General features: G+C 35.5%; 2 protein-coding genes across 2 annotated transcripts in view; one reads left to right on the forward strand and one right to left on the reverse strand.

Moving 5' to 3' along the window:
- The window catches only part of CHRM5 (cholinergic receptor muscarinic 5), a 49556-nt gene extending 36263 nt beyond the window's left edge, over window positions 1–13293 (reverse strand). Inside the window, exons 1-2 of the mRNA XM_042047588.1 lie at window positions 12895–13293; window positions 12567–12809 (exon numbers count right to left, since the gene is read on the reverse strand). The gene's annotated coding sequence lies outside the window, so the exon portion shown is untranslated. The remainder of the gene's footprint in view (window positions 1–12566; window positions 12810–12894) is intronic.
- Window positions 1–25982, forward strand: part of AVEN (apoptosis and caspase activation inhibitor) — a 90626-nt gene that overhangs the window by 26115 nt on the left and 38529 nt on the right. The gene's annotated exons all lie outside the window — the stretch shown is intronic.

Genomic DNA, 25982 nt, shown 5'->3' on the forward strand with positions numbered 1-25982 from the left:
TACTGAGGATTGGTAACAGGTCACTTAAATATTGCTAGTTTATGTGCTCCTGAGATAAATAGGTATGGGCATGTGCTTTACTTGCATCTTCACGTTCTCTGTTTTTCAGTACCTCATTCCCTAAACATTCTCTGAGTTTCCATGACATGCTTTCCTATCCTGCTTCTCCTTTTAGCCCCATTTCAGCACATCAGAACTTTCATTTCCTTTTTGATGGTCCTCTGGTAGATAACATCTCCCATCTGTGTAGTCTTTGTATCCAAGTGGTCTCCTTTCCACTTGCACATGTTTTATTTGCAACAGGGCAGTCTGCAACTTTGGACTTGTTAACAGACCTAAGAGATACTTCTGGCTTATGTACCTGTAGGTATCTGAAATCAACAAAAATGTAGTCTCTCCCATACTCTTTTTCTTCTCCCAAACAAACAGAAAAAAACCTTCCACAATAAAGATTTGCATTGAAATCACAGGACTTGGCATCAGTGAAAGTTGGTTCTCCATCTGCTCAGTGCTTCTTCCTGAACTGTTCCTAACATTGCAGAAATTCATCTTTTTTTTTTTTTTCTAATCAGACAAGCCAAGCTGTCTGTTTTTTTTTGTCTGAACTAAAAATAAAAAGTGCCAGATTTTAAGTATTAATTACATTTTCTTGATAAATGTGTTTTCCTGTAATAGGTAGTCTTTGCTCCTTATATATGCTTTCATATCTGTGCCTTTTCCCTCCTAAGTTTTATCTAAAATATAAACAAAACTATGAAGTGTGGAAGTATAATGTGACTCCATGATTTGAATGCATATAAATGTAGGATAACATGTCTTCATTTTAACATTCTGATATCTTTGAACTATGTGTCAGTGGTAGTACTGTATAACTACTGGTAAGTAATAAAAATAATCTGAAAGGTTTCAGTATTTCAGAGAAATTTGTATGCTATATGATCTAGAATTGAATAGAATAAGATTCACAGACTAAAGGGGTTAAATTTTGTTCCTATTAAAATCAAAGTCATAAGCTTTTCTACATTCTTTTAATTTTTCACATCTTGAGTGCAGTCATTTATTTCTGAAGCTCCAGATTTCTGGATTTAAAAAGTTTTCTGACCCATATCCTTCTGTAAAACTGGGTCTTAATCTTTTGCTGCTACTTTATATTTGATGGTATTTCTGCTGAATTGTGTTGAAGTATGTTTTGGTTATGAAATCACAAATCAGTAAGTTTAAATGTGGAGCAATTTGTCCTTATTTCTGTATTGCTGTTGTCATGCCTGCTACTTGAATTTGTAGGCTTGAGACCTAGGTAAAAATGTCTACACACCTGACTCACTGTTTCTCTTGTTTAATAATGTTCTTTGTTTTTACAATGCCCCTAAAACTGTTCTGTCTGATGAGGCCTCATCTCGGTCATCTGTGTTTCTGCCACATCATCTCTGACATTTCTGCTGCTGAAGTCCCCTAACCAAAACTGAATTACTCTGACTCTTGTACTCAGATTGTGCATTTCTTATTCCAGTATTCATTTCCAAAGTTCAGTGTGTTATTGCCACCACATTCTTGTTCACTTTCTCCTACTTTTACTGCTTTTTATTTATTTTGTGCCATTCCCTACTTTGAATTTTTTTAACTTTTTTATTTTCCTTATTGTTGCATATTGCTTTTGATTGATTTTATTTTTTTTCTTTTGGTTTCCTTTTTACACTTGTTAAATTCTGACCACTGTTAAATCACATGAATTAGACTGTAAACTTTTTAGAGCAGAGACATTCTTTTGCTTGCTGATAAAATACTGGTTCTTTTCCAATAATGACATTATTAGGTATCACTTCTATGGTAATACTAAAAGATGTTAATTGATTTAGATGAGCTGTGTTAGTTTTAATTGTAATATTTTTGTTGCATCTCTCAGCAGCTTACATTAGAGAAAGAAATAAAATAGAAACAGAAATTCTACGAAGTTCTGTAAAACTAGAATTTTTTGTTTATGGTAAAGATAAGACTATCAGATGTAGCAGATTGGTTTAATTGTAGAAACTAGACTGCATTTGCTGTTCTGTTTCTTGTAAGTATGCATTTATTCCTAATATCTGTTAAGAAACAAAATAACTGTGATAGGAATGTTTCCTTTGTCATTGATACGTTCCAAAAAAATGTTGTGATCAGCTTGCATGTGAACCACCATCAGAAGAGACAGAGAGATCTATTCTAGCAATAGTCTCAGAAATTCATTTGCAAGCAGTGCTGTTTCTAAGCATCAATTTTGGAGTGAAAGAAGGGCTGTGAAGTAGACAGTAGAAGGGTGTGGAGTGCCTGTTTGTTCCTTAATCTCATTTACAACTATTCCTTTCTTCTTATTCCATCTGTGATCCTGAAATGTCTCCTCAAATCTGGTATTGATGGCTTGGGCTCTCCTTGTCCTGCTCTTCTTTTAATGCTTTTGGTTTTAGTGTGCTTTAGTCACACCTATTAATATTGAGCTTCTTTCCTTGGTCTCATCCTATCGCTCAAGAATTCCTAGTTCCTACAGCCAACTTCTAGTCTAGGCTTTCTCTTGACCCTTCCCCTGCCTCATATTTTTGTACCTGTCCAAATCGCTTGTTGGTTCCTCATCTGTTCTATGTTCTCTTGCCTATTGTTTACTCTCAGCTCATCAGAGAAGTGGCATCTTTGGCATTTCTGGGTGTTGTATAGGAAGATGGCTCTTCTGAGCACTTAGAAGATTTTTTTTTCTGAAACAGCTTAATTTTTGTCTAATTTGAGTAATTTTCTTGAAGAATGTCAAAGGCATATTGAGCCTTGCCAAAGCTTGTTTCAAAACAAGAGTTGTATTAAAGGTCTATTCCAGCCTCAAGGGAATTCTTTGTATCCCATTGTTGTCCTTTCTTGCACACCAAGCCCTTGTGTGTGTAAAATTGTGAACTAAAAATTCTTTAAATAAAAATCATGTTTGAGGGTCAGAATAGGGTGCAAGTGGGGAAGAATTTTATTTTCTTTGATTCTAATTTTCAACCTTTACTGGAATGTCAATCAGATGACCTTCCTTTGACAGTACACACTCCTTGTCTGAGTTTATAAAGCATAGTATATCTGAATATGCTGCAGATGATTTGGATTGTGAAAGTGATCGTACTATCTTTACTTCTTTTTGTACTGTTGACTGGAAACAGCCTGTGATAATATGGGGTTCTTAGATTGAGTTTATGCATGTGCTTCAATATACAGAAAATGTGTCACTGAGAATTGTGTATCAGCTTGCTACAAACTAAAAGGGGCAAGGTGGAAGAACTATTTCAAAATGGGAATGATTTAATACCATGATATAATTCTGTTGATTTTTGTGTCGTAAAGGATAGAGGCCATAATTGCAGATATTTATAGCAATTAAATTTTATTTAAGACACTTGGTTAACCTTCTGCTGGGAAAATGCTGGCAGAATGGAGGTTTTGGAAAGCCAAATGTTATGTATTGACAGTTCACTGGTAGTAGAAGGTAATCTGAGTTAGATTTTTCTGAATAAATGAAGTGGTACGGGTGCAATAGTTCCAGCAAGCAATTCTATATGATTTGTACTATTCAGGAAAAGATACTCTCTTTGCAGTGTGGACTGTCACCTTTCCAATGCCCAAGGAAATATACCAAAGTGAACTTTTCCCTTGACTTCTTTACAATGGAGCCTTGTTAGTGTTGGTTGTTTTTTTTTCTTCTAGGTGTGCTTAATGTTTCAAAAGTCAGTAGAAGATGGAATTTGGCATGACAGAATTTAAAATTGCTTTATATTTTGCTTCTGACCTTGATAATAAATAAAGATCACCTCCCCTCTTCTGAAGAAAAGAGTTTGAAAGACACTTCGGTGATATTATGAATTTGGCCCATCACCAGATATGGATCTACTTGCCTGGTTTGAATACATGAGTGGTGCAAAAGTGTTGGCAGGAACGTGAAATGTAACAGCTGGTGAGAAGGGAAAGATCTTGCAGAATCAGTAAAATACTAGAATTGCTATTGATAATAGTAAGGATGGTAACATGCATGTGTACTGGGTTAAACTGGATTAAATCCAGATGCCTACTTCTGATTCATCTTAATGTACATTTGCAGGTAGAATATTGACAACAAGTAAATTTTCTAATGCAAATAAGAGTCTACAGCCTCTCTTGCTTTAAATTTCTTTTGTGTAACTCCACATGGTTCTGTCTACCCCTTCTTTTACGTTTCTTCTGTTATTCATTTCATAATGCCTTATTAAGTGTTCCCTTACTCTTGGTTTTATATATCCTCTTTCTGTCCCACAGACAAATTTATTTCTCTGAGTTGTATTTGATTATGAAAAAAGGAGGAGGAGGAAGAGTAAGAAGGAGGAGTAGAAATCTTCACGAAGAATAATCTAGTCTCTTAGAGGAAAATTGCCTACAAGTATGAGATGACTAAATTAACTTGTAGGAATGTGATCTGAAACCATCAGCTCTCATACCTTTACCTTACAAGCACAGTTTAGCTTGTCAAAGAAAATTGGTCTTTATAAATATCTCTGGGTAAAGTAACATTTAACTAGAGACAGAGCATTTTAAAGTCTCTAAAGTGTTTGATTTGGTCATGTTATCTTTGTGTTTAAAAAAAACCAACAAAAAAACCCTAGTGATTATTTGTGTTTAGTGCCTGTACTTCAGAATAGTTTATATGTGTCAGTTCATGTGAACCTTAATAATTTTCTTTTGTCTGTTCAGTTATTAATAGAAGAGTTTTTTGTTCTTTTGGGGATTTCTATTTGCAAATTTTTCTACTTTAAAGTATTTTAACATACTATTATTTTCTACTGCTGCAGTGACTGTAGGAACCTGAGGAAGTGAACAGTAGAACCCCTTCGGGAAGCAAAATTGGGAGTATGAATTAAAGACCTGTTTTTACAAACTTGCTTGGTAGGGGAAAAGAGTATTTATGGTCTAAATTTTAGCATGAATTAAAAAAAACCTAGGAAGACATCTTTTTAATTAAAAGAAAAGCTACAGAGGGATGTAATAATTTTACCTCACAATTGTATATGATTTATGGTGGTGGCAGAGGCTATAGGCAATGTCTTTTTCTAAGTATCTAGAATAAAATAACATAAGCACTATTTGTGAAGTCTGTCGCTCTCCCAGACTGGTTGTAAATTGAAATTATTTCAGTCAAAAGGACTATTGAAATAGTTTGTTTTGTTACAGAAATAACTCACTGAGCAAGTTGTATTATGTGATAAAAAGCTGCTGTAATGCATTTTTGAAAACTGAAGCATTGAACAACCACACTGGCAATGTAACTTCATGTGACTAGAATTCATTTAATCGTGAAAGGAAAGCACAGTACATAATCCAAGGAGAGTATAACATGGACAAGATAATATTTTAGTGACAAGTGATAGTCCACCTATGATACAAGTCAGGAAGAGATGACGTCCACATAAAGGCATTAGAAATAACTTACCTAATTTACATTACAATAGGTAAAAGAGTTCTTGAACAGCCTATCAAGGAGAGTATGTATAGGTGTTTAAGACACCTTTGGTGTTTTTCTTGAGTCTGTTTTTCTGTATCTGAGTTCTGACAGCTGGGCACAGCTAAACTTTGAAATTATTCAATTTCCTCCTCTCCTTGTAACATGTTTTTAAAAGATATATAATTTTAATTGCTAGATGAAATAATATTTGCCATTATTTGCTTTTAGATGGTAGAGATAAAATACTACCAAGAAACATCAAGTACAGTTCCTTCATTTTTTAACTTCTAAAACATGTGAAATAGCAAGCATAATAAAAAAAAAAACAGTTTCAGTAAAGTTTGGGACAAATTTGAGGAAGGGAAACTTGCTGTTGTTTCTTTCCCTAACTCAAATTCCTTACTAACTTGAAAGATAGAGGGCTAGGCTCTTTCTAGTTTGTAATTGCATATGAAAGGCTAAGCTCAGCATAGCCAGTAAAATTCATAGATTACAAAACCAGGGAAACCCTTTGTGATTGGGTGAACTTTTCTGAATAACATGAGCAGTCATCAAAGCAAGTTTTGAGCTAGTTAGTGTTTGATTTAAGGCGCATTTCTTAGTACAACTGCTGTCAAAAGCTCTTGTCAGTCTTGATTTAAACATGTCTGCCTTGACTTCAGCATGGCTTTTGACATGTGTCCCATAACATCCTCAGAGTTAAGCTCGGGAAATGCAGGCTGGATGAGCAAATGGAGAGGTGGATTGAGAACTGGCAGGATGGCAGAGCTTAGAGGGTTGTGATTGTTGGCACAGGATCTAGTTAGGGGCCTGTAACTGGCATTGTGTCCCAGGGCTCAGTACTGGGTCTTTTTGAACTTGCTGATCAATGACTTGGATGGAGGGACAGAGTACCAAACTGGGAGGAGTGGCCAGTACCCCAGACTGCTGTGCTGCCATCCAGCATGACGTAGACAAGCTTGAGAGTCGGGCAGAGAGGAACCTAATGAAATTCAATAAAGGTAAGAACCTGCACCAGGGGAAGAATAACCCCTGAACCAGTACAGACTGGGGGCTGACCTGCTGGGAAGCAGCTCTGTGGAGAAGGGCCTGGGGCTGCTGGTGGAAAACAAGCTGTCCATGAGCCAGCAGTGTCCTTGTGGCCAAGGAGGGCAATGGGATCCTGAGCTGCATTAGAAAGGGCATGGCCAGCAGGTTAAGGGAGGTGATCCTGTCCTTCTACTCAGCCCTGGTGGTGCCTGACCTGGAGTGCTGTGTCCAGTTCTGGGCTCCTCAGTAACAGAGAGACATGGAGCAGGTCCAGGTCTTATGAGGAAAGGCTGAGGGAGTTGAGCCTGTTTAGCCTGCAAGAGAGATAACTGAGAGGGGACCTCATCAGTGCATATGATCATCTGAAGGGCACATGACAAGAGGATGGGGCCAGACTCTTTTCAAGTGGTGTCCAGTGACAAGACAAGGGGCAACAGGCAAAAACTGAAACACAGGAAGTTTCATCTGAATATGAGAAAAAACTATTTTGAGAGTGCCAGAACACTGGAACTGTTGCCTAGAGAGATTGTTGAGTCTCCTTCTCTGGAGATATTCAAGATGTGCCTGGACCAGTTCCTGTGCAACCCATTTTAGGTGAATCTTATTTATCAGGGAGTTACACTAGACCTCCAGAGATCCTTTCCAACCCCAACCATTCTGTGATTCTGTGAATTTCGGTGCTGGAGAATCACCTAGAGCTCTTGGATTGATTTGATGTGTTGTTACCTTCACTTTTAAAACTGTGTATCTTATTTCCCCCCTAATTCCGTGTAGCCTGAGGACTGCAGAGAGTTGCAGAAAAAACCCCACAAAAATGACAGGTTAAATTCTCTGCAGATGAAGATTAAGTGAAATATAGTGTGTGTGAGAGTGTGTGTGTGTGTAAACAGTCCCTATACATTTAAAATCATCTGAGATGATTGTTATTCCTCTCTAGTTGAAAGCAAGTGAACTACAGAAATTGGGAGAATAGAGAACAAAACAGAAGAGACATCATGGTGTCACCATATAAATCAGTGACACAGGCACATTGTGTAACTTTTTGCACTTCAGATCCCAGAAGCTCCACAAGGAAACAGTAGTATTGAAAAGATACAGCAAAGGCCAGCAGGCCAGCCATCAGTATGGAAGAATTTACATGGCTAAGGATGGTATGAATAGAGTAAAATGGAGGTCTCCAACAGCAGACAGATGAGAACAGTATGCCATAGCTCTCTGTGAAATCATGTAAGGACTAATACAAGAAATAAGAAATTATTATTGTCTCTGCTAGTGCAAGAAATAGGGAGTATTGAATGAAACTATCTGGCAGTGAATTCAAAGCAAAGGTATTTTTTTAATGTAACATAATTAAATATGGAACTTTTTCACAGGATCTTGTGGAAAATGAAATTTTTTGCAGGTTCAAAAACAACTGGAAAAATACTTTGAAGGTTATCTTATAAATAAGACATTATGTCAGGCTCAAAAAATCCCTGAACTGCAAATAGCTAGAGGCTGGCAGAATAATTCTGAGGAAGTATCCCTGTGTGTGTGCTCTGTTTTCAGTCGTTCCTAGACTCATGCTGTTGGTCGCTGTTGTGCAGAATTTGGGGCTGTATGGAGCTTCTGATGGATATGGTGTGACCTTGCCCAAGTGCTTCTTTCTTCCCTGTTTGTAAGCTGCAGGATCACTAAATTAATCTTTAAAGTTTGAGATGGTGTCTTTTCAAAAGTGTTGGAAGGTATTAAGGTCCTGTAAAGAATTGACTTTTCTGTAATTCTAATATTTTTAGCACGCTTGCTGGCTTCATCACTGGTTGATATATAAGTAAATAGCAGAGGAATAGCAACATGAATTCCATGTAAAGCATCTGCTCATTGAGGCAGGCTATACAAATGGGTATTTTTAATGTCTCATCGTTTCAGGAATATTGAAGACCACTATGGAATGTCTTTCTAGAATAGTGAAAAAATGCTATCAAATGGAACTATTTAGGTAACTGTAGATCCATTAATTTGATATCAGTTCTGTGAAAAAAAGAATAGAAAAGCTGATACAGGCTTTGGTTAATTGAGATTTCAAGTGTGGAAGCAGGCCTTGCAGGACCTAAAAGGTGGTCAAGGACCACAAAGAAAGAGAGGAATGAGCTGAACAGATGTATGTTGAAGCTGTTGGGCTTCAGGTTTTGAGTTAACACACAGTTGCATCTGCTGTAATAAAGCTTCCTTCTACGCAGATGCTGCTTTGCCACGTCAGACCCTTCCCAAAGCAGTTTGTATCTGTCATAAATGTATGTAAGCCCTTGTGCTCTAGTTTTAAGTCAGAGTTTGTACTGATAGCAGCCTGAATGTCTGCCCTGTGCATTGTCACCTGCAGCCATAAACTGTTTTGAACTGACTCTGCTTGCTTGTTCCACACAAAAAAAAAAAAAAAAAAAGGAAAAAAAATATATATGAAAAACAAAAAATATATATATATCAGACAGTTTGGCTTTTTGGATGATATCTCTTTCCACCTGGTTGGAAGTACTGCATAATATTACCTTCATGTATTTACAGTGCAAATGGTTTGAAGTGTTTTAGTGCCTTTTTTCTCATTACAGTAATTTTGGAGGCAGGGGATTATTTAATGAAGGGCTTGAGAGAGATGTAAATGGCCATGGTGAATTTTGTGTTCATTTGCAACTCAAGATGAAATAGACTTACTGCATCAGTGATTTAACTAGAGAAGCATAAGTTCTGGATTTCGCTCCTTTCTTTCTATTAGCTCATACAAATTCTTTCAATAAAAGGATGGAAGTGTAAAAGTATCTTATGTTTTACCTGTAACATAGTAGTCTTGCTAGATGTGAAAGTGAATGCAGAAGATCGGCCAATAGCTCAGGAATATGCGTACCTCCAAGTCTGTGCTCCTACTTGTGGATTTCTTTTTGCTGATAACTGCCCAGAAGGGGCAGTTGGCACTGTTGGTTTGTGTCTAATCTGTATAATTTTTAAAAGGCGTATTAAACCATATCTTACCACTTTAATATTTGTTACCTGCTGGATTAGCTGGGAAGGGGGTCCCATATGTATGGGCCACATGTGCTGTTTTGTGAAGCAGATGTGCTCTCTTTGGGCAATTGCCTGTTGTTATTTTGTGATGTGGTTTATTCATTTCACATATACAAACAACTCAATATAGAGAGGAAATGAAAAGATATCCTTGTCAGATGCTTAGTGATCCTTGAACAACTGATTGTGATAAGGGTGGAAAAATAAATATTGACTTACTGCTTTCAGGTGATATGATTTTACATAATTACACATTTTGGAAAGCACATCATGACTCTTGGGCACATGGTGTGATTCTTGCGGATAGTCCTGTACAGGACAAGTAGTTGGACTCAATAATCCTTGTGGGTTCCGTCCAACTCAGCATATTCTGTGATTCTTTGATATTTATTTCTGGGTGCATGGAAGGTTAGGTTTTGGAACTAAAGAAAACCTGTTTGCTTAGTTAATATATCTGAATTCTTTGAGGATAAGTGAGAGAAATAATGCATTTAAAATAAAAATAGGATTTATCTTGATGACTTGAAATTATTAATGAATACATCTGAAAAAATCCACCTTTAAAAAATCATATATATTGAAAAAAGATTATTTGTATCCAGTTCTTCTTCCTACAAGCAAGCTTTCCGCTTGTTTTTAGCCCTCTCATATTTTCAACAGAGCTTAAAAAGCCTTAACTGCAATTCTCAGTTCAGAAGTTTCTAAAACACAAGGTTTTGAGTAAGCCTTTTGAGAGCTTCTTTGAATAATCACCTTTGAATAAGGATGTTGGTTAGCTGGCATGTTTAGAGTTTAGAGTGGTGTTTTTTGTTTGTTTGTTTTGTTTTTAAGCCATGATAAGCAATATCTTTTACAAAAGAGAAGGCAAAAAACTCAGGAAACATTCAAGTTAACAAAACTTCTAGTGTGAGAACAGTACTCAGAGAAACAAAGGTTGAACTCCAATTCTTATTTTTCTCTCTTTTTTAATTTCCAACTCTGAACCACATCCGGCAGATACAAAGCTGTCTTCTGAAATCAGCTGACAAAAGCTGTAGTGCATTTGCTGCTTGTTGTAAATATTATTAGGTTGTAGTTCCGTATGCAGTAATTTGATGGTTCAAGTTACAGAAATTGTGAACTGGTGCTATTGAAACTTACATAATATTTTAGTTTATATTCTACAGAACTTACTTCCTCACTTAGGATTTTTCCCTGGTGTGTTACATGTGAGACAAAGTATCAGTGCATGTTGTATAGAAGCTGTGAGTAGGCAGGAAGAGTTCTTACTGGATCAGGGTGATATGTGAAGTGGACATGGGAAAAAATGATTGAGAGAGAAAAGGACAGAAACGGGGGAAACGTAGGGAGTGCTGGAACCTGCCAACAACAAAATGGTTGAGTTATGGGTGCACTAGCAAAAATTCCATCTAGTTCTCATTAAATACAGCACATGGGAAAATGGAAAAGGTTTAGAATAATAGAAGTGTCTTTGCCTGTATTAAGCAGAAGACTTAAGTGGGAATGTTTAGAGAAAAGAGTTTTTCCCCCCTGCCATGGCAGTGAAAAGTGTAGAACAAATTTCAGATATATAAAATATGCAACAGTAATATGCATGAGATGACCCCTGTCTTGCAGAAGTTGTTTCACATATCCTGCCATTATTTTGGGAGTATGTTGTTGACTCCTGACACTACGATGAGCCTTGTCTCATATCAACTTGGGTTTTTTAGTCTCATAGTATTCTACCAGTCTTTGGCAAGTAAGTTTAGTTTTCTAACACTTGCTAGAATGCATAAATGCTTTGTGCATAAGTGAAGGGTTCATAAGGGTTGTTTGTGAATAGCAAATTAGTCTGTCTTTAGCAAGCATCAGGCAAGAGAGATATTATTTTAGTAAATTAGCAAAACATAAAAAGAAAAAAACCAGAAAGAACTGATGGCTATATTAAATAAGAATATCATATAATCAGATGTGCTAAATAGAAACAAGGGAAGTGATACAGAGAGAAGTAGAGGAGATACTTAAAACAGTGCTAGAAGAAGAAATATTGCATGTTAGCAAGTAGAAAAAAACTGTGCGAAAACAATAATAGAGGAAGCAAAGGTGTAGTTTTTCAAAGTTGCTATTGAGTACAAAATTGACCAGTGTACTATAAAATGGTATGTTAAATGATATAAAATTCTTAATGCTTTTTTCATTTCGAGGGTTGTGGGAGGTTTTTGTATCTGAGCAAATGTATCTTTCTCTATGACTTCTAAGTGTAATTTTTTGATTAAAAGGTATAGTGTTTAGATTTCAAGCCCTGTTAGATGGTAGAATCTCATTCTGAAATGCTTTGCATGCTATTTTCTTGTAGAGTTCATGTCTATGTGACTCATGTTATGAATGCTCTAAATGAGTGGAAAAAAAATGAGATAACCTGCACCTTCTTTTTTTATAGTTTAACTGAGGGAAAGATGCCCAGTCTTCTTACTGACACTCGGTACACAGTATCTTGGGGTACATTAGCATGGTGCTGTTCCCTTACTGTGCTGTAGTTTACCTTTCATAAATAACTGGTCAACACTTCCAGCTTTATTTAATATTCTTTTATATAAACAAAGATTTATTATTCTGTAATAAAAGATATCCTCTTACATCTGCTGCTGTGGTGCAAAATGTTGTTTGCTTTGCCAGATTAAATAGATAATGAAGTGCAGTAAATGTTTTTTGGTACTATTAACAGAAACATGGCTTTTTATTAATTTCTTTCTTACACAGCCATGCATGGAAATACGTATTAAAATATTTTGAAGGATTTAAGTCTTAGGAAATATTTCACTCTGGTATTAGTCAAGAGATCATATAAGAGTTTTTCCTTTGAATAACCTTAATATCAAAAGAGAGCTGTTATTTTTACAGTATAGGAAATCTAAGAACATCAAGTATCTGTCATTGAAGAATTTAAACTTCAGTATCAGTATAAAGAATTTTATATTGAGTTATTTTTCATACATTGAAATATATGTTGATGTGATAAAAAATCAAAACAGTATATGAAATAAAAACTTACCTAGGAGATACTTGATTGAAGCTTTGTCTGTGCTCTGTCAGAATATACTGAGACTCACTCAGCAGATAGGAAGCTTTTTTCTATTTGAAATGCATTGTGCACTCTCGTCTTGTGATTTCTTTTCCACAGCGTCTTCTTGTTCACTGCTGCTTTCGCTCTTATGGTATTGGTTGTTTCCAGTTTATTTCCAGGTATCTCCAATATACGATTTCTTTCACATTCAGGATTTTTGTTTATTCTGCCCTGATCAGGTAACAGAAAGAACCTGTGAACTTTGCATCTTTCCCTCCCCACCAAAAAAAAATGTAAAAAAGGCAAATGCACTGACCTCAGTTAACTCAAGTATTCAGCACCCATTTAAAAAATCATTTAAATATTTGATAGCCAGTAAATTCCATCTGTTTTCTGGTGCTATTCCAACAGTGAAAAGTTATTTCCCTACACATTTTGGTAGCCTCCACATTTTAGGTTTTTGTAGGAAATATACAGGATCAGTAGACATCAGGGCTTAACTTTTAATCCATGCAACATTATTCTGTGAAGGATGATGAAGGTCTGCCTCTCTCAGCTCCTCATGCTTCTATCAGACACAGATGTGAAATGCTGCTTTAGAGAGACGGGAAAAAAAAATCCTAAAGGGTGTAGTGTTTTGTCATCTCTCAGGACAGTGAGCACGCATGGCATCAATGAGTGGCAGATATGAGCTATTCAAACGAGTTGCTGAACTGACGGGATGATGCTTTCATACATAATAGAACCATTAATTATTTCTTCTGATGGACAGCGGTGTGTACTAGAAGAAAAAAGCAGCAGATGATAATACTAGGTTTGATAGGTTCTCTCTGTTTTAACAGCTTGTCATTAAGAAACAAACCAGAAAAAAAATGCTGTTTTGGGATATGATCAGGTAAAACAGACCAGAGTTGTTTTGACAGGGTGGATGTCATTCATAGGGTTAAAACTCCATTCAGGTTAAGGTCTATTCACAGCTGCTTTTTATAAAAAAGATATTCTAAGAAATCTGCTTTGTAAAATCATGGTTTGTGTTTTGCTTCAGGTAGCCTTTCATTTGGGGAACTTGGCTGTTGTCTTGTAGGTTTTCATTCATAACTTAATTTATAGATTAAACCCACACATTTCTTATTTTTTCCCCTGCAAAAGGAAACCGTAACATTTAAAAAAAATGTTTTTCAAAGAACTCTCTGTATGAAGATGATCTTCAAACTCCTTACACACTTTGTATCAAACACACTTGCAAATCCATTTCTAATTAATTTAGAAATTTAAATTGTCTGATTTAATGTTAAGGAGCTGCTCTCTAGAGGTTAATATGGAAAAAATAATATATTTTGAAGAACTCACTTCAATGTGGCATAAGCCTTCATAAATGTAAAATATGATGGATAAAATCTTCATTTGCACTATCAGTGTTGTTAAGGGCAACGTACGATGATTGTGGGGAAAATAATGCGATGTTTGGAACTTTTCCTTAAAATAGAGGGGGTTTTTTTCCTCTCAGAATCTTTTTTTAATGTAACTTTTCAAATTTATTGACAAGAAAATGTTTACAATAAATCAATTTCTTTATTTTGCCTTCTGTACCTTGAAGGTGAAGAAGAGAGAAGATGATGGCTACTTTAAAACCACGGTGAAATATAAAGCCCATCAAAAAGGTGATGGGAGAAAGGGCTACTTCTGCTGGTTTGTACTTCTTTACTCTGAGTAAACAACCTCTGATGAAGAACCTCTCTCATCATTGAAGAAGAAAACTTATCTTCATCTTCCTTGTTATGAAATGATGGAGAACATCTGGATAAAGCTTTTTCTAGTTTATCCAGTCAAAAATGATGAGCACTGTTATGCCCTTATATCACATCAAATAACTTTTGGGATATTTTGGGTGTCTAGCTTGCATTCTATCTAGCTCCAGACCAAATCCAAGCTTAGAAGTATATGATGGCTGTAACTTTAAATCTAAGTTGTCAATTTTGTCTCTTTAGATAACAAGTCGAGTTGCCAAGGATACAATGGGTACATGATATAAAGTCCATGCTGAAATTACTGGAATGAGGCATACTTTCTGAAATAATATTAACACTTTCTCTCTTAGGATTTCTGTCTTCACATATACAATCTATGCCTGGAGCTGGTGCCCAAGCTGAGCTGAAAGTGACCTAAATTTATTAGCATATTTTTAAGAAGTGTTGATTCTTATGAAAACCTTCCAAGGCACAACCTTTGTATTCCAAGATAATCTTTTGGGAGACAAACACTAGCCCGGTCTGCTTCCACCTTTGCAAATCTCCAAACAGAGGACTCAAGTATCTACTCTGTGATAATTCCCAGAAGAAGTCCTGAAGCACGAAATAATTGAGCAGTTTTCTTGCACACACATGTGTGCGAGCGCATACGTATAAATATACGTACACATATATACATACATGTATATATATGTGTACGTATATATATATACACACGTACACATATATGTATAAAACTCACTTTTTTTCTCTCTTCAGGACAAGGTAAACTGAACTATTTGTATGTTAGTATCAAAAGTATTATGCTGTCTCAAACCTGGAGATGAAGATAACTTGGATAAAGCAGCATGTTACAGTTTAGGGGATGACAGTAATTCTGACATCTTGATGTGCAGCCTGAGTCTGGGAATAAGAGATGGTTGGTGTTCAGAATTCAAACACTGAAGATGAAGGTGGTCAAAATTTTCAACCTTAAATACAGCACAAAGAATTGTATTTTTAGCATAGTGTTCTGAAAATCTTTTCTGTTTGGTCAATCTGCAGCAGGAGTAAGTTATATATAAGGTGCATGACTGACGTGGATGTATAACATCTGTGGTGGAGAATGTTGTCAGTATGACTGAAGTAGCATAAGCTTTGAACATGCACCAGTGAGCTCTCCAAAGGGCCTATAGTCCATCCTGTGACTGGGTATCTACTGTGTGCATTAGGGGATTACTTCCTTGCAGAGTTTGGTTATCTTGGACTCACAATATGGTATGATGAGGGATTCCATGTCTGTAAATAGCATCAGTTGACATGAAGTTCTCATACCTCTGAGCCAGCAATAAGGAATCACAGGGGACTGGCTACATCCCTCCATTTCATTTGGATCACAGGCATGTTGTCTTCTGCATAACTTTGTGACAGCAGAAGGGTTAACTTTGTAGTGAGGCAAAAGTCCTGTACTTGGACAGACTTCTATTTCAGTTCCTACTTTTTTGAGTGGTGATGCACAAAAAGCTACTACGTAGCTTTGGTTAACAATGGGTTGAAAATCTGCACCTGAAAATTGGATGCAGGGTGAATAATGTACTTACCTGCTTTAAGAAGAGTGCTTTTTAAAAGTTGTATAAGTGAGCACAATGCTTTCTTTAAAAACATTTTGCATTTTAAGTGTGTGAGCATTTGGGGTGAAAGCTCACTGAAATTTCATTGCAGTCTCACAGTGATATTTAATATTCACAGTATCAAAGCTGGTAGCTTTGCAAATAGTATTAATCCATGTATTGTCTGTGTTAGTCCATTCATGATTAATAATTATGGGTTCTTCAAGTCCTAAAGGCCAAATAATACCCCCTCTGTACCAAAGTAATTTGTCAAATATACTGGAAAAAACATTTTTCTAATAAGACTGAGTGATCAGTAAAGCTGTATCTCAATGAACCATTTCTACAAATTATAAAATGCATGATAATCACATTAGCATTGCAAATGAATTTGAAAAAAACCCTAAAAGAAGACATAGTGTTAGTGAACACTTCTAAGCATTTTTCTTTTTGAGAATTCTATCAAGTATTTACCATTTATCTAACAAACAGCTGTGCACATGGAAATCCTATTTTTACCCTTTTTCTGTATACTGTCATTCAGCTTTTAGAGAGCTGTAAGATTACCTGTTTCAGGTAAGTTGATAACTAGTGCTCGCTTTTCGGAGAAAAGCGGTGCATTTATCAGAATTTTTAAATTGCTGAAGAACTAATGTTCTGAAGAAAATGTCATCATTATTTCTGCTTCTTTTGTTGTCTACAAGTAGTTCTTGCCTTTGTGAACATAATACTCTTTTGCCTTCTTTTATTACTTTTTTTTTTTGAGGGATGTTTGTGTGTATTTGTTGTGATCTCATATCAATAATTATTTATTTTTGCAGATAAAATAATTCTGTTTTTTCAATGGAATATTTGATTATCTTCCAGCTTAATGAAGTTCATCTGCAAAGCTGTATTTTTCAGTGTTTAATATAGAATACATGATCTATTTCTTAAAACCAAAATGATTTTAAAAAATCAATGTCTGAAAATAAAAACAGTCTTCAGAGTTTTAAAATTTTGAAATCAATCAGATAATTAACACTGAATAATTTTTTACTTAAAAACATGACAACCTGAATCTTAAAATTATTTTGAATTTTACAGCAATATCTGCTAGCTCTCACTGAAAGTAGATACTTTGGCATTTCTTAAAATTGATACTATTCTTATTAAATGAGTATTTCCCATAGTCTGGAAAATGGTATAGATCAACATCTTCAAAAAAGAAATGGATTGAGATAGCTTATAAGAAAAGGAGTTTTTGTTACCTAGGAAATGAGTGAGTAAAAGTACTTAGCACAACTCTTAAGTCAGACACCTGACGGCTTTTTAGTTTCCTAGATTTTGATTATGGCAGTAAAGTTAGACTTGAGACAAAGTGGCTTTAATATGAAATTCTTTGAAAAGACAGACAAATAGTTTGTTTTCTACTTTTCTAGTCAAAGTGTTGCTAGTAGATGAATTTGGACAGAATGCTGTAATAAGAATGTATACCACTTCCACTACTAATAATGATAATTTAACGTTATTTCTAGGACTGTTGGTTGCTACTAACACTTGGTTGGAAATTTTATTCAGTGAAATTTTGCAAGAGTGATACTTTCAATTAAACTATTAATTCTTTTTTTGAGAAAGGTAACTAGTGTGCTGACACAGATTTTAATGAATATGTTTTAGAAATCATACTTTGAGCATTTTTGTGTATTAAAATTTGACTACCTTGGTATGTATTTTTCCCCATTATTTTAATATTGTAAACAGCCAAAGATTTCTGCTTTTGTTTAACATTGTGTTAGGAAGGGTAAGTAATAACTGTTTCACAAATATATGAGCTTCAATTATATTTTTAATCACATTTTAATTAATGGATCAGTATTTGTGAACGTGCTGTCTGTTCAATTCAGCCAAATTACAGCAGGTTGCTGTTACTAAACTATTCAGATTGGTAGCAAATTTTGGAACTGTTTTGAAGACTGAGCAGTTTTGCATGATTGTTATTTGTTAACTTGTGATATCTGATGAATATGTTCTCACCAGATGCTGGCCAGATATCTTTCAATTTACTATTTTTTAGACTATGCATGAAACAAATGGTTTATGACCTTGGAATTGTTTTGAATTTTACACTATTTTGGCAGCCCTTCCCCCTCACCTATGTTAAAGGCAGGTTTTGCAGTTTATGTTTTTTATTGTAAAGGTAAGGAGCAATAACACTGACCACAAATTCTGGAAGAGTTTGTGGGGGGTGGTATCAAAGATTTTTAAGTTTTGCTTATGCATATTCTTCCTTTCTCTCTCAATTTGATCTTCCTAGTTGCCATAACAACTTCATAATAGCAGCGCATTTACTGCTGTAGTTAAGGTTGTGTCAGCACTTCCATTATAAGCTACTGTTTTCAGGAATTTCTAATTTATTCACAGGCTTAAAAATGACATACAGTAAGCCTATGTAATTGGTTTTAATGTATGGTACCAACTTTTTGAAAGCTGCTGTTGTCTGAGCTCTGATGGCATGTATAAAATAGCGTATCGTTCCAAGTGGGTTTTTTTCTTTTCTTTTTTTACTGAGAAGCAGCAAAACATTTTTAGTCTAAAATTAATTTTGACTGGTTCCCATCTGCCAGAGGTACGAGAACCAACATGTTCTTTTGCTCTACCACAATGCCCCATCACGCCTGTATCCAGTTAGACCCATCTGTTCCTGTTAGTTAAAAGGTTAGTGTGAACACGGCGCTTTTCTGGGAAGTAGGAAAAATATAACCTTTTTAATAACAGAGTTTCATATCTCATTAAGAAATAAGTGTTTGACATCTTCAATACATTTATAATTATTTTTATGTTAAATAAAGACTAGCAATGTTTAAATGGTGGATGATTTTTGAAAGGCGAGAAGTAGAGGGTGAGTCTGTTTCTGATATTGAAAAAAGTCAGTTATTCATTGTAGATGCAGTTCCTGTTATAGAGTTTTAACAAGGAATTGTGCATAACTACAATACAACTTTCTGAAATCTGGAAATCGTTTAACCTGGGAAACATGTCAAAGCAGTTATGTAATTTGCTGAAGGTGTTCTGTAACTCCCTGAGTGATTCCACTAAGCCTGTGATAAAGGGATTGTTTAAAGACTTTATTTCACCCTAATAGCTTTTGGGGATTTTATTTAAACACCTTTATTTCAGGCAAATTTACAAGGCACAGCACAAACTTCTTGCCCTGAATAATTATGAATTATATACTTGCAAGGATTCATGGGATTTTTGTTTACTTTTTTTTTACCTATCTTCTTGCCAAATGTACTGCAAGACACTTGCCCCTAAAACATACTGTTGTCTCCTACAGCAAAACTACATAATTTTAACAGTATCTTATAAAAAAAGCCCCCAAACTTTCATATTCTTTTTAATCCTCTATTGTTTTTGTTTTACTTTGAATTGAAGTCTTCACTTACATAAAATTACTTAAATTTGAAGCATGTTCTTTTTTTCTTTAGTTAATCTTTGATTCTACTTCACTGTAATAAAATATAGTGGCACCCATTTAGACATTTGTATCACCTTGGTTGATGTTTGTAAAACTTCAGCAACAATGTGTAACTTTAAAAGAAAGACTGATTTGATTTAAATGGTCTGTAGTAATCATAGCTGTTAATTTCAAAGGCAAATTTCTTTGATTTTTACTTTTAAAGGAAAATGTATCTAATTTAATCATCCTAGTCAGAAAGTATTTGTCTAAGTATATCTTATTCTGAAGAAAGATTGTGGGTACTGCTCAACTGAAAAATATAATATTATATATTTACCTATAAATATAATATATTAAAATATATATATAAAGATATATATTTATATTATAAAATATTATAGTTTTTTAAAAGCTCATTGATGCCTTTGGCACAGACTTCCTGTTTGGTTCTAGATGGGTGAAATATTCAGCCTGGATATCCTACATCCAAACACTTCATTGTCCTTTTATTGCTTCACTTTTTAACGTGTTTTCCACTTCCCTGCCAGAATCGGTTTAATTGTTTCCCATTTTTTATTGAATGGCTTTGAAATTGTATTCAGAAAATTGCTTTTGAGAGTTTTCTCCCAACTGAGTGTAAGACTTAACAGTCAAAACCCTATAAATGTTGCAAGAAAACCCACTTAACCCCTCAATAAAAAAAAATATTTTTAAAGTGCTACATCATTATGATATTTGCAAACTGCATCTCTTTTTCTAGGTGTTACAGAAATCTGCCTTTGTTGTTCTATCATCTTTTGAGCTTCTCCTTTTACTTCTTCCCCATTCCCTAAATTCATGGAGCTTTGATTTTCAGGGGGTTCTTAGACCTGGAGGATTAATTTTAAATTTAAGCATGAAGAGTTTATTCACCTTAGTTGTTTTCTAGGTTCTTGTTCTGTTGTGATTTTCATTGTGAAAGATTTTGTCCTTTCTCTGACAAGTAAGAATTAATGGAAAATTTTGCATCCTTTGCAGACTTCATAGCTGTGAGAAGTTACTCTGTCTCATCTCTGCAACTGTCTTCATTGGAGTAAATAGCTGAACAGAATCCTAACTTGATATTAGCTTGGTGCTGTTTTTCATAGTACACTTCAGATGAGAGGGATTCTAGAAAGGAGTCGTTTAATGTTGAGGGCTTTGGGTAAACTGTAATCTGTCTACATTTACTTTGAAATCTGTAAGGCACTGCTCTGGAGCTGTTAAACATACCTTTGTAAAAGGTTTTGCTAGAAATTCTCTGAAAGATCTCCCTCTTTATCAATGGCGATTGGGATAAAAGGTAAGTTTTGATGTCAGTTGCATTTCAGAACAGCAGTATTAGACTAATAGTACTAAGTCTGGGTTGCTGGGATAAGTTGTTCCAAAAGCTTTTCTTTTTTCCAAGATATGTGTTATGTTGATCTTCAATGTATTAGAGATTAGGTAGGGGAAGTATATATTTATGGAGGGAAGATTTAAATAGAAGTACAGATATCAGGGTTTGCATTTTTTTTAAAGCCCATGGTTTGCAAATTGTATAAGCTATTATCTATAAATACCTAGGTACAGGTTGTTTCCAAAAAGCAATCAGCAAAAGATCCCCTTTCTTCTTACTTCATATGTCATATAATTTTGAAAACAATTCCCTTCAAAAATATTAGATGGTTGCAAAATTACTGAAATTGAAAGAGCTTTTTGGACATTCACTAATGTAAAATTTTGTATCCTTTCTTTCTAATAGATAAACATTAATTTCACTGATATTCTATTGTTCAGCCTTCAATTGAGCTAAGGTTCAAATTTCAAGTTTCAGACTTATCTGAAATGTTATTAGTTTCCTGTAGGTTTTTTTCTAGGTTAACTAATGTTGTTCGTGAGCCATGTGTGTAGTTGTCACCCAGCAAATAGTCATATGTCTGAAAAACACATGCCCATAATTCAGGTGGTTTCATAGTGATGTTGTGTGGTTCATTCTCTGCCTTGTGATGTGATAAATGAGCTTGATGTTTATATTCTGCAGAAGGGCAGAGCTATCCTGCAAAAGACACAAAACTTGCCAGTTTTCCAGTAAGTGAGGAATGACTTCTGAAGTCCTCCAGGAGAGGTAGAAAAACAGGCCTTGTTCAAAAACCTCAATAATCTTCCTGCTGTATATCTGCTTTCATAGATGTGTGATGTGGGAAAAGAAGTAGTTTCTTCCTGCATTCAGATTGTATGCAGGTTTTTCTAAAGACTCATTTTATAAGCTTGGCAATTTTGAAGAAATCAGTACACAAAGAATATAATTTGAACTTGCCTAATAATTAGGACACAATTAAGGACTACTGCAGTGGTACAGTTTAAAATCTAGCCCATTAAGTAATGAATTCATAAAATTAAAGATATTGGAATTTTAGTTTGCTCTTTCTAATTATGTATGTTACTGTCCAGTCTATTAAGTAACCTTTTATGGTTTATGCATTTTAATCCTATAATTTTACCAGTTTAAAAACATCTACTGGAGCCTTTGCCAGAAATAAGAATTAATGAAGTAATGAATTTACTTTCACAGGCTGTTTAAAAGCCAGTTCTAACAATAGATAAGAAAGTCGAAAGGAGAAAGGAATCCAGCTCTCATTTGGAAGGGGAATATCAATGAGTGCACTGAGAAACCACTGAGAGTGCACACTGGAAGGCCAAAAAATCAGGAAAGATGAGAAACTTACAAATGCCTCACCATCATGGGATACACTATCTTGCTGTTTTATATAGATGCAGGGCCATTCTTTGTTGAGATTAGCTCTTTTGCATTTTAGTCAACACTTCAGTATACAATTAAAGAGTCTTGGGAGCTGAAGTTTATCTCTGCCCACTTGTGGAGCAGGGACTGGGATTCTGTCTGAGAAGAGGATGTTCTATTTTGTTTTGGTGTTTGGTTGAGGTTTTTTTTCCTCCTGAGGATTTACTGCTGCAGCACTGGGAACTGGGAAAAAACCTCAGTAGAACACCTTTATAGTTATTTGTGACTGATTCCACATAACTCTCTTTAATTTTAAAATTATTTTAGAATTTTGAGAAAGACTGTATTTTGATACCTCATGTTTCTTTTATGATGTTAAGGATGCTATATTTGCAGGATAAACTAATCTAAATGTAATGCAATACTTATCTGTTTGCATGCTGAGTGTTTTAATTATGCTCAGTTACAATTTCTTAAATTGCATTTTTAAAAGTTTGTCAAGTAAGGATGTCCTGGGAGAGAATTAGCCTCTTGCTGAGTAGTGCTAGGGTAATGCAGATAGCATCTTCAAACACCCCTTTGGGCATGCAATTCTGGTTTTGTCACTGAAACTACAGGTCAAAAAGTGTACCCTTTTATCTTAGTGTCCAATGCTTCTTTCTAAATCTGGAGTAGGAATGTACAATAGGAAAGACTCAATAATTTTTAATAATTATCTATTTATTTAAATAGTGCTTTAATGTAATTATTTTCCATTTCCATTTATCTGGGGATTATGAAAATATATACTTTGTTTTTTCATTATGAGCTTTTTTGAGTGACTCAATGTATGAATGCATTTGTCAGCTGGATTGAGAGTATCGTGCTTTATGCCTTATCTCAGCCTTATTTTTAAGGAATCTCTGTCTTTTCTTTCAATCACACAGACGTTAAGTCTCACAGGGGAGCACAAGACTCATGCTTCTGTGATTCATCACATGGTCTTCTGCCACACTGCAGGCATCCTGCATAATGGCAGCAAAAGACTCCTATCTCAGTACCCTTCTGTCAGCCCATGTGTAAAGTGTGGTTGGGTAGAAGAGGAAAGATTTGTAGACCAAAGAGGCCTGGCCATCAAGAGCTGGGTGAGAGGCAACAGGGCTGTGCAGAAGCACAGAGAAAGCCTCAGGCCCTGTCTTGTGGTACCTGCAGGACAGGGACATGTGTCTCATATGAGCAGATACAGATACATGTATGCATCATCAGTGAACAGGATTGCCATTGCTATCGTTGTGCTTAATGCATACAACTTCTACATTTGATTCTAGTATACTTCAGAGAACTGCTTTTTGGAAAAGCCTGTCTTGTTGATTGCCACTTTAAAATAGAGATGAACATTGAAATTCAGTGCTTGCAAAAGAATGCACGTATGCAGTTAAAATATCTCTTACAGAGGCATGACCAATTGTGTGATGAGAAGAAACAGGAAGTTAAGCTGTGATTCTGTTCATCCAGAGACTGTGAGTATCTTCAGAAATGTCAGGCTTTGCTTCCTGCTGGGTATTTGAATGGAGCAGTGTTCCATGAAATCTACCCTCAGATGGAATAGGCTGTGTATGCAGAGGGAAGTTTTGTTGTTCTGTCCTTTATCTTTCTGGGAGATTTCTTTGACCTGCCTTTTGAGGATACTGTATCTTCCCAGTTGCCTGTTTTCCACAATTTGAATTCAGTTTTTTGGGGTAACAAGTCAAAGATCATTTTTTTGCTTTATGCTGCAGGGAGTGGGGAGTGGGAAGGGTATTGTCTGCAAAAATCATATTTGTTACCTGTGTGCAGCAAGCCAATAATGACACACTTGAGAGAGACATTGATTATTTATTTCAGAGCTGTGCAAGCCTGGGTGTCTGGTGGTATTCCACAATCAAGCACAGCAACCATCAAAAATTTTTACTATTTGTACATATTAGCAAACTAAGGAATTAGTTTGCTGCAAGTTGCATAGTTCTCTTATTAATTAGTATTCTATCTTCTATTGGTTAATGATTCTCTCATTTCCCATGCTGATTGCTCCACATGCTCAAGCTTTCTCTTGTTTGGGGTTGGTGGGTTTCTTGTTCCAGTGGTCACAGTCTCCCCCTGCCAGAATTACCTTTTAGGCAGTTGGAGCTGATTTCAGCACAGTTGCTGAGTTGTGTTTATTGGTTTCTTCCTTATCTTGGGAGCTCTGCCAGACGGTCTATAAGTTCTGCATTCTTTGTGTCCACTTTCAGAGGGCATCCTACTTCCCAAGCCTTGTTAACCTCCCACTAGGTCTGAGATTGCTGAAGCATGTCCAGCTCTATACCTTAACAAGGCAATTCTACCAACAAGTAATTTGTGTTTCTAACTCATGGGCATCACTTAGAACTTGGTTGTTAGCTGTTTCATGGATTAAATCTCCCTTCTTGTTGATTAGGCTTGAAAGTATACAAAGATCAAACATCAGAGAACATCCTTTCTTAAAAACATATTTACGTGGTCCACATTTTTCAACAGTCTTACAGTATCACGTTTAACAGAGACACATAAAAATAGGAAATTAAATCTGTGTGCTTCAGCTCTTATTTGACTGGTCCAGGATATGTAAAAAATCACCTTTTATAAGCAGCTGAGATCTGTGAAGCAGCTGCATGCCTTTCAGTAGCTTTAGGAACAATGAGCAATGAGAGCAATTTCATGCACTTTATCAATCAGTGGGATTCTAGGAATATTTGAGACTATTTTGTGTATTAGCTGAGACAGTTAAAAGACAGTTCAGTGCCCTTTTTTTTGCTTTTTAAATTTTTTAAAAATATCGTTCGTTGGTTGTGTGGATAGATATTCATGCTTCAGAGACCTCCTTCTTCATCATCCCCTTTCCTGTTATCTCAGTAACAACTCCCACAAAAAAGTCTTAAATATATTAAAAAATATCTTAAAAATATTATGGCTGACAGCATTTTCTGCCTAGGAGAAAAGAAGTGCTGTTTGTTTAATGAATTAAAGATGACATTTGCCTCCAACAGCCGAAGAGAGGCTGCTATCTGTAGAAACACCTTGGTGAACAATCTCAGCTTGAAACTGGTCCAAATGGTTGAGTACAAAATGTACCCTCTATTATAAAACATGGGTTTTTTTGATCAGGTGATCTACTTCTGAAAGTAAAAGAGGTGATGAACGTTCTGTTGGTATAACAGAAAATAGCTGTGTAATTGCAATGAGGCTCATTAAAAAATATGTTTAGCATGTTGATTTAGACATTTGATTTCCTCTGTGGGTGTTCCAAATCACTGTAATCTTCTATGCACACCACGCTGGTAGGACAACTTCAAAATTTATTGAGCATTTTGAGATAATCCACAGGATATACATTCAAAAATGTTGAATTGTATCTCAATTAAAGAGTATAAACTATATATGCCCATTTGGAAGTCTTTTATTTGATGTTCTTGAAGTAAGCAAGCACCTTCTTTGGTGAGACCAATGTTCAGAAAAACTGCATTGGAGTAATCAAACATAGAAGGTTTGTCTCAGGTGAGCCTTAGTTTTATATCACTTATAGTGACTTTGAAATCATATTTCATGTAAATTTTATTGTTTATACTTGTATAATATTATAACCTTGTAGTGGATGTGAGGGCTGCTTCTCTTGATGCCTTAAGAGGCCTCCTATAAAACAGAGACTAAACAGGAGTAAAGGATTAAAAGAGGCATTTACTTGAAAGGCCTTCAAAGGTACACCCTGGGGAGCCTGAAGCTATTCTCAAAACGGACCCCAAGATGGACCACAGGTCACGAGTTCTTCCCTCTTTTATAGGTTTGGTTCATTTGCATAGCAGGGTTAATTCTTCAATTAAAACTTCAGTTTTCCCCTCAGCTAACCCCCTC

This window comes from Corvus kubaryi, unplaced genomic scaffold, assembly GCF_017639235.1.
Source record: "Corvus kubaryi isolate FWS band 111438036 unplaced genomic scaffold, C.kubaryi_AGA036_p1.0 66, whole genome shotgun sequence".
Classification (NCBI taxonomy): domain Eukaryota; kingdom Metazoa; phylum Chordata; class Aves; order Passeriformes; family Corvidae; genus Corvus; species Corvus kubaryi.